This window comes from Rattus rattus, chromosome 7 (assembly GCF_011064425.1).
Source record: "Rattus rattus isolate New Zealand chromosome 7, Rrattus_CSIRO_v1, whole genome shotgun sequence".
Classification (NCBI taxonomy): Eukaryota; Metazoa; Chordata; class Mammalia; order Rodentia; family Muridae; genus Rattus; species Rattus rattus.
In genome coordinates, this window is record NC_046160.1 from 34,354,728 (window position 1) to 34,363,996 (window position 9,269).

The 9,269-nt window shown below is 41.3% G+C and overlaps 1 pseudogene; it reads right to left on the minus strand.

Annotated features, from left to right (window-relative positions):
- Positions 1–3,009: 3,009 nt before the first annotated feature.
- LOC116906031 lies at positions 3,010–4,327 on the minus strand (annotated as a pseudogene).
- Between the last annotated feature and the right edge of the window lie 4,942 nt (positions 4,328–9,269).

Sequence of the window (9,269 nt, forward strand, 5' to 3'; positions counted from 1 at the left end):
GGCCATGGCCCCTGAAAAGCTATGGAGTTAACCTTTGAATTTGACAATGCTTAGTATACTAGAACCAAAACGTGGGACAAGACTTAATGGGAAGATGCACAGTTGTGAGTCTTGAAAATATAGATGCTTATAATGTTCAGCTCACCGTCTCTCCTCCCTGGTAGGAAAATTAGGGGATCATTATAGACCCTATGTCTAGCAATGAAAAGTTTCCATAGGCATGTGGATTTGAGAAGTGGACTATGGGTAAGTGATATGTATGGTTCAAAAAAGAATGTTTTACCTTTCGTGAACATCTAGAGCCAGACACTCTGGAAGAACCCCTAACTAGTCCACTATCATCCCAATACCCCAATTCTTTGGTTTCCAATTTAAAAAGTACTTAGTACATATACTTCATGAGTCATCATGGGCTTGAAATTAAGCCCATCCCTAAGTAGCTGTATCCACAGAAAAATAGTTGAATTTTCCTATTTGCCATTGTGGAAATGGTATGAAAGCTGTTGGAAATCTTAAGCTACTTCACATGACAGGAGTTAAATTTTCTAACCTTACTGAAACACGGTGTGAATTTTTTTTGGTTAATTTCAAAATAACTCTCTTTATGAGAAGTGAAAACTTCATAATTTATTTATATATTTCTTTGAACATAATTGTTCTAATAATATAAAACAAATTTTACTTGATGTCACTATAATAGTAATAATGGTGATAAGGAAATAATAATAGTTAATTTTATCCTGTTTCTACAATGGGAGAGCTGTCAAATTGGCATATAAGATAAATATATATTTTCATTATATACACACATGCACACACACACACACATACACACATTATCATTACACCCAAGTACCATTAATGTAAGAAATAACATTATCTACATTTTATCAACTCCTTGAGAAAACTGGAGTTAAGAAAGGAAAAGTACCTTACATAATAACGTAGCCTGTGGCAAAGCCATTCAGTATAATACTTTTCATGGTAAGGCTTCATATTCCTAAGCCATGCCCATTCTCCATTGAAAAATGTTATAACTTGAAAGAAAGACATTTGCCTCTTTAACTTTGAAAGTCTAAGACATAAGAGATTCAAAGTCTGGAACAGATGCTTAAGAATAGTTACTGAGTTGAATTTCTCTTTGAGCTCAGGCAGTGGGATTTCTTTCATCCTTCAAGCTAGGGACACAAAAACACCATTAATACATGAAAAATGTAAATCACACCCCACTCTGAAATTATTAAGAAAAGTAAGTCTTCTTCTCAAATGACTTTGTGTATGCATATGTTCTCTCTCTCTCTCTCTCTCTCTCTCTCTCTCTCTCTCTCTCTCTCTCTCTCTCTCTCTCTCTGTGGGTGTGGGTGTGTGTGTGCATGTGCATGCAAGTGGGGCAAGTGGATCATGCCACAGACAGAACTGGTAAGGTTAAAGCAAGTTTAAAAACCATAATGATTGAGAATGGCGGGCTTTGAGCCAACTCCTGTCCAGGTTCTACTTGTCCTAGAACATATAACTATGATACCTCATTGAGAGGACAATGCCAACCAGTAGTTCATAAAAACGTAGACTTCTCCATGTTTTTTTTTCGGAGCTGGGGACCGAACCCAGGGCCTTGCACTTGATAGGCAAGCGCTCTACCACTGAGCCAAATCCCCAACCCAACTTCTCCATGTTAATGAGGTACCTAGATAGGCCATGAGAGATTTTAGCCATTGAGCTTCCCTTCCTGGTCATGTGTGTGCCTATGTGCACATGAGTGCATGTATCTGTGTATGTCAGAAGGGAGTATCAGATCTCCAGGATCTTGAGTAACAGTTGTGAGTCCTCTATGGATGCTGGAAACTGATATCAGACATTCTTAGTTGTTGAGAAATCACTTATGCCCCATACTAGGTCTTTTATGAGGACTATTAAGTATAAATACTAATGTCTTTGGAGGCGTATGAATTTCCCTCTTCTCTCACTTTAATGTGGTAACTGACAGGTTATTGTGTCATTCAATCAAGGCAGTGGTGTTGTCTGGGAGTCCAGGGTAGACTTTGAGGTTCAGTGGTCTCTGGGACAGGTGAAAGAAAATGTTAGACCTCTGCTGCCTTTTGCTCTCGTCTCAGTGTCAGAAATCCCAAGAAGCAGGACATCAATTCTCTGCTGAAGGAAGATGGAGATTGTTGTATCAAATCAGACTAGATCCTAAAACTGAAGTGGGCCCATTTTTTTCCTTCTGACTTCTTGCATAATGCCTACTACAGATATTTTCTTTTCTTGAATCTTTCTTTACAGTCCAGTCGTTATTCCCCTCCTTGTCTGCCCTCTGACAGTTCCTCATCCCATTCCTCCTTTCCCATCTCAAAGAGGATCCCCCCCAACCTCCCTCACTAGACCTCCACACTCCCTGGGGCCTCATGTGTTTGTAGGTGCATTTTCTCTCACTCAGACCAGACCAGGCAGTCCTCTCCCACTGAGGCCTGAGAAGGCATCCCAGTTAGGAAAACAGGATCCATGGGCAGGCAACAGAGTCAGTACAGTCCCTGCTCAAGATTTTAGGAGATTAGCGTGAAGATGAAGCTACAAATATGCTACGTATATGGAAGAGGCCTAGGTCCAGCCCACGAATGATTCAATTTCTGGGAGCTCCCAAGAGTCCAGTATAGAGAGAAATCTCAACAGAGGAATCCAAATGGTCAAAATATATGTAAAGAAATGTTCAATATCCTTAGTTGTAAGGAAAATGTGAATCAAGATGACTCTGAGACTCCATTTTTTTTCCAAAAATGTAGCCTCTTATACTGACCAAATAACTAAGTACAAATGAAGTCAATGGTGTATCCCATTAGCATGCTGCAATGTGTATCAGTAAAACAAGCCCTCCCTACCTGATCCCTAACCCCTGGCAGACAGATAAATGATTGTGCACTGTGTGATGATATCTTTAGGTAACAACTTTGGTTCATGCAGTTGGCTGCCATAGACGTTGCATCCAAAACCCACAGCCCTGGCACCCAAAGTCAGTCAGTGGTGGTAGTTCTTGTCAGCCATGCTCCTTAAGACCAGGTGAATACTGTGGTCAAGCATGCTGGTGGCAAACCCCAAGCCCATGTCATTGTGTTCATCCAGTCCATTCAGCCAGGATGCTTCTCCTGTCCTCTGGCAGTGGCCAGTGGCTAATGAGCTCCCTGTCCTCAAGTTTATGATGTATAGGTAGTGGCGAAGTAGAGTGAAGACATCTCCAAAGCCAAGGAAGGCCAAGTTTGCTACCTTGGGTGTCTTGATGACCCTGAAAATATCATAACTAACAAAGTCCCACTGGTATAGACCCAGGGCTAAACTATAGACAATGTATTTTCCATCAAAATGAAGTCTTTACTATAGTCAGATACTTCTATCCTTGGAGATAGACAGTCCCGTTAAGCACGGGACTCTCCCAGTTGGCCAAATCTCAATCTCATATTTGTCTGCACTTATGAGGATGTAGTCTCCAGGGCTGTGCAAGGAGACTTGGCTTGGCACTTCTGCAAGACCATCTTGGTGACTCATTCAGTATGCCCAAGGAGTGTGTTCAGGTATGTCCCATCAGTCAAAGCCCATACTTTCACAACGAAGTCTGCAGAACCGCTCACCAAAATATCCAGTTCATCACTGTAGTCCGCACTGAGCACCGCACCCATATGACCCCGGAAGTGCTGGGTCCTGGCTCCGGAACTCCATTCCCAGCAGGCCATAGTGTTATCAAAGGAGCCTGTCACAGCTGTTCATTGAACTTTACACTGCACAAGTATGGATCTGGATGCTGTAAACACACTGCCCTGTGCTTACATCCCACAGCTTTGCAGGCAAGTCATCTGACCCTGAACCCATCTTTGTAGTAAAGTGTATGCACTCCAGCACTATGTCCAACTAATGATGAGGTCTCAAAGGCTTCATGGTCCTCCTTTTGCTTCATCTTCAAAATAACTTTCAAGTAAACCTTCTAGTACAAAGCATCCTGAGCAGAATCGTCTATCTGCCAGCCTCCATTCTTACATGCAGTTTGCCACACCTCCGCACAGGCACTTAGCATCTTATTCCACTGCTTAGAGACCAGGTAGCATGTGAGTAGTCTGAGGATCAAGCCATTTTATCAAATAAAAACTGAGCTGCAGGGAAGGAGTTTGAGGAAGTCCCACTAGAAGAGAGTCTCCAAGTTATGGGAGAGAGGCCTGAGCTGGGCAACTCCACTCAGACTAATTAGGTGATCAAGAGTTTTATTTGTCTGCGAGTCAGTCAGAGAAAGAGATGAAACAGAAATGTTATCAAGCCATGTCTCTAAGTCCTTTCTCTCCATAAGTTTATGGAAATGTTTATTCATGTGAGTACCTCGGGGCCTTGGACCTTGCACCAGGCTCATGCCAACTAGGCATGCTCTTGGCTGCCAGAGTATTGCTGCGACCAGGTCTGCTCCGCAACCATGTCACCTGGAACTGCAGCCAATCCTCTGAGTGTACCCTAAGACTCCATCTTATACCCCTCAGAATGGCTAAATCAAAATCTTAAGCTACAGCTTGAGGATGTAGAGCAAGGGGAACATGCCTCCATTGCTGGTGGGAATGTGAACTTGTAAAACCACTCTGGAAATCAATTTGGCAGGTTCTTAAAAATTTGGGAATAATTCTCTCTTGAAAACCAGCTATACAACTCCTTGGGATATACCCAGATCATTCTCCACTATCACAAGAACACTTGCTCAACAAGTGTTACTTGCTCATGGAAGGTTTATTAGTAATAGCCAAAAACTGGGAAAAAAATTCCAGATGCTCCTCAACTGAAGAATGGATAAAGTGGATGAGGTTCATTTTCACAATGGAATACTACTCAGCTATTAAAAAGAAAGGCATCATTAAATCTGCAGGAAAATGGATGGAACTAGAAAATATTCTGGGTCAAGTAACCCAGACCCAAATGACATGCATGGTATGTATTCACTTATAAGTGGATATGAGCCATAAAGTACAGGCTACCCACACTACACTCTACAGATACAAAGAAGCTAAATAACCAGGAGGAGACAAGAAAGGATGCTTGATCTCACTCAGAAGGTAAAATAGTATAGTCATCAGAGGTAGATGACTCCCTCTATCAGGGAGGAACAGAATGGGAGAGGGAATGGAGAGAGCAATGTGGGTGGGTGAGCAGCTATAGGGAGAGCCCGGGGGAATGGAAATTAGTAGTAGATATGGGGAGAGGGAAGGTGTCTCTAGGATGTAGCAGAGACTTAGGATGCTGAAGGCTCCAGGGAATCTATGAGTGTGATTCTAGTGACTCTAGCTGAGACTCCTAGGAGTGGGTTATGTGCAGTATGAAATGGCCACCTCTTGTAGCCAGGCAGGGCTACCAACCCATTCACAGAACCTTTGACCTAAAATGTATCCTGCCTATAAGAAATGTAAGGGTAAAGATGTTGCAGAGCCTGAAGGAATGGCCAACTAATGACTGGCACATTCTAGGACCCATCCCATGGGTAAGAACACATTCGTGACACTGTTAATAATGCTCTGTTTTGCTTGAAGACAAGGGCCTAGCCCATCTATCTGCCTTCTGAGAGCTTCCACCAAGCAGCCAATGGAAACAGATTTAGCGACCCACTGTCACACGTGAGATGGAGCTCAGAGTGTCTTGGGAAAGAGTTTGGGAGAGTACTGAGGGACTCAGAAGGGATAGGGACTCCACAAGACCTTCTCCTAATTCTGGGACTCCACAAAAAGACCTGCCTCTACTTCTTAAAACTTTGCTGAGTAGAGCAAGGATTACCTGTTTGAAGCAGAAGATCAGTGAGGCTATAAAAGTCACCTAAGATGTCGCAGAACAAGAGTTGTGACAAGTGGAAAACAAACTCAAACCCTGTGTTTCTGACCACTTGCCATTCTTAGCTAATTTAATATGGCAATGATATTTAGATAAATAGAAACACACATGCATGTGTAGATACATATCCCTGGATTATAAAGACACATGGATGTTGATCCTTGCTTTATGCTAACTGGATGAACTGTTACAATTATTTGTTCTATGACTAAGCTATAAAACATGATTGATTTGCCATTTATAGTTAACCTCTAAAAATTTCATATTGATATGTATCTATCTATAATTAGTAACTTAATTGTGACAAGATATTGTAGTTTATATATTGAAGATTCCTAAAATATGCAAAACCAATCAGTAACTTTCATTTCTATCAATTAGACAACAATGTATGATAACCTTTCTTTATGCAGTCATTCATTTGATGTATGTATATCTGTGCACTCTGGACACAGCATAGCTATGGAGGGCAGATGACAACTTGCTTAAGATTAGTTCTTTGTTTCCATCTTGTGAATCCTTAGAATTGAAGACATGATCAGGATAACCAACAGGCATGTTACTCCCTGAGTCATGTCAGGCCACGACTTAGCCTTTCTGTTTTCAGGTCTCTGTGTTTCATTTCTACAAGTGGGGTGATCTTTAGATCCTAAAGTTCATACTTCATCACCTTAATAATGAAATTTAGTTCATTCTATCAACTCTGCTTCTTCAATTTCAGTCCAGATGGTGTGGTCCCTGGGTCCTAGCATGGACCAAAATATACTTAGGTCTGCAGTAGTGGCACATTTCCTCTGCCTGTCTTTCCTGTACTTTATTTTTGTAACCTTCTTTTCTGACCTTCTGACCTCTGAGACAACTTAATTCATCTGAGAAATTCTGACCTTACACAGAAAGGCTAGACAAAGCTCATGCTTTTAGAGTTCCATGAGATATACTGAGTAATGAGGAAGAAAACCAGAGAATTAAGAAAGAGAACCAATGTTACATAATGAAGCAGCCGAGAATCTAGCCTTTTTGCCACTCTGCTTCATGCCCTCACATATGCGTACCCCAGCTAGGAAACGTAGGCTTTAAACTAAGCCCAGAGTCTTCCACCAGTACATTTCCTAAGAATGGAAGGAAGCAAGGAAATTGAACACACAGGGTAAATCTGTGCCTCTGATAAATGAGAAGCCACTGAAAGACAGAAGGCAGGAGCACCTTGGGACAGGTTATTGTCATGATTCACTTTTCTGGGTCGTTCCGCTCATGGTTCCAAACAAATCCAGAGAAAAGTACTTTTGGCAAATGCTAATAACTACAAATAAAACGTCTGTATTTCTTACCACTTCATTTTCTAAGACTGTGTCTCAATCAGGGCTTCGGGAAACAAAGACGCAGACTCTCTAGGCTTGGAGCTGTTCTCCTGGGATCCATTGAAAATGAAAAAGAAAGCAGCATCCTGGGATAGAATCTGTTCCGTACTTGTTTCATAACGATTGTACCAGGTGGAGTGCTGGAACTCAGCGGGACTTGGGGACCATTTTCAGAAGCAATTTTAAAGTTTACTTTTTAAAGGGGATGCTGGATTTGGGGACAGTAATTGGTAAACTTTTTATCTACAGGAAGATAGTAGATACTTAGACTTTGTAATCCAAGGGGTCAGGTGTAATATATCTTCTACACTAACTCATCCACACCTGGGAGATTTTTGCCTAGGATGATGTGTGTAATCAAGATCTAGTGACAGTCAGGTATTCTACAGAATAGGGACACATCTGGCATAAAATTCGGGCTGAAGGAGGTGTTTGCCTCAATCTCTGTTCTCCGTGACTTCTAAATCCAGACATGCTCCTTGTTCTTCTTGCAATGCCTGCCCTTGTCTTTTTCAGCTAGGACATCTAGGTAGGACAGGATGACTCACAGGATCACTGACTGTATACTAAAATTCTCGCCACCCATCATTAGCAATTGCCAGGCAGAGGAGGCTACCTTCCATGTGTTCCTTGTATGTGGGGCAGGGAAGACAAGAGCATCCCTAAAGCAAAGCATAACTGTATCCTGGCCAGCAAGGCATAGGGTGCAATGGAGACTAAAATGGAAGGAAACCTCAGCCTGGTCTCTCCAGTTCAAATTGCTGGTCTTTTGGATGCACGCTTGGTGGACCGACCAAACCCAAAAAGTAGAATGGAGTTTGATTAAAGGCAACCACAACTGGATTGAAATGTGACTGATAGTGGACAGGACCATATTATACTGAGGAGAAACACTGAAAGGACAGAGAATCCAGAGAGTGATGCCCCTTTAGACACACTTAAAGTTGCAGGTGGTTGAGTACAGAACAAAAGGCAGAATTTAAAAGGTTTAGACATGGGACGTGATTAGCACCACAGGCACTGACATGAAGGATGAGGGTAATTTCCTAAGCAAGGACTTCATAGTGGCAAGTGCTAGGAAGAAGGCGGGTTTCATAGTATAAGCCAGCATGTTGCTCTCCATTTACCTGTGGAATGATTTTCCATTCCTGTCTAGTGCTGCATGATTTGTGGGAGCTCTCTGTGGGTGGAGAGTCATAGCCTCATAATTAGCCTTGGCCATATAACTTTCTTTGACTAATAAAGGCTCAGCACAGACGATACAATGCTAGGTTGGAGTGAAATTCCTCTGAATGTATTTTCTTCTGACATTAATTATTTTTGTTCTTCGTGGAATGTAGAGGTGGTACTGAAGCAAATTGTCACTTAGCCTGTGGATTTTGATCTGAAAGTCAAAACTTGATTGTCTTAAACTGCTGGTTTTTTATTCTTTGGTAATTTCATACACATACACAAAATATCAAGATCATATCTAACTTACTTTCTCCTGCCTAAAACCCTGAGCATATCTGTTTCTCAATTATATGTTTTCTCATCATTTCTTCATCTTCTTAAAGCACAATGAGTCCAGTTAGTGCTGCCCATACTTACTTGGATATCAGTCCATCAGTGTCTAGACTGGCCTTGAACTCCTTATGTAACTGAGGATGATCTTGATTTTTAACTTTTTCACCTCTAATCAGAAGTACTGGGATTACAATACTGCCTACCCCTATGCCTGATTCCATTGAAGCACTCCATTAATATAGAAAATGTTGATCACTGAGAACAGCTATCACGCTGAGACTTTGAGTTTTCATTTCATGATAAGATGTACTGAGGATTTATTTCCAACATACTGCAGTGTGATGTCTGAGTAGAGATTTAAATTTCAAGAAGATATCTTAGTTGAACCACAAGATGTGACTGCATTAATCTTGATTCAAAGTTGACTCATTTGATCATCTGTCTATGTATGAAAATTCACCTGATCTATACCAAAAATTCAACCTAGAATCAGAATTCACAGATCGGTTTTTGGAGGCATTAATAAACAAACTGCATATATTTGTTATGAATAATATATACATAAAT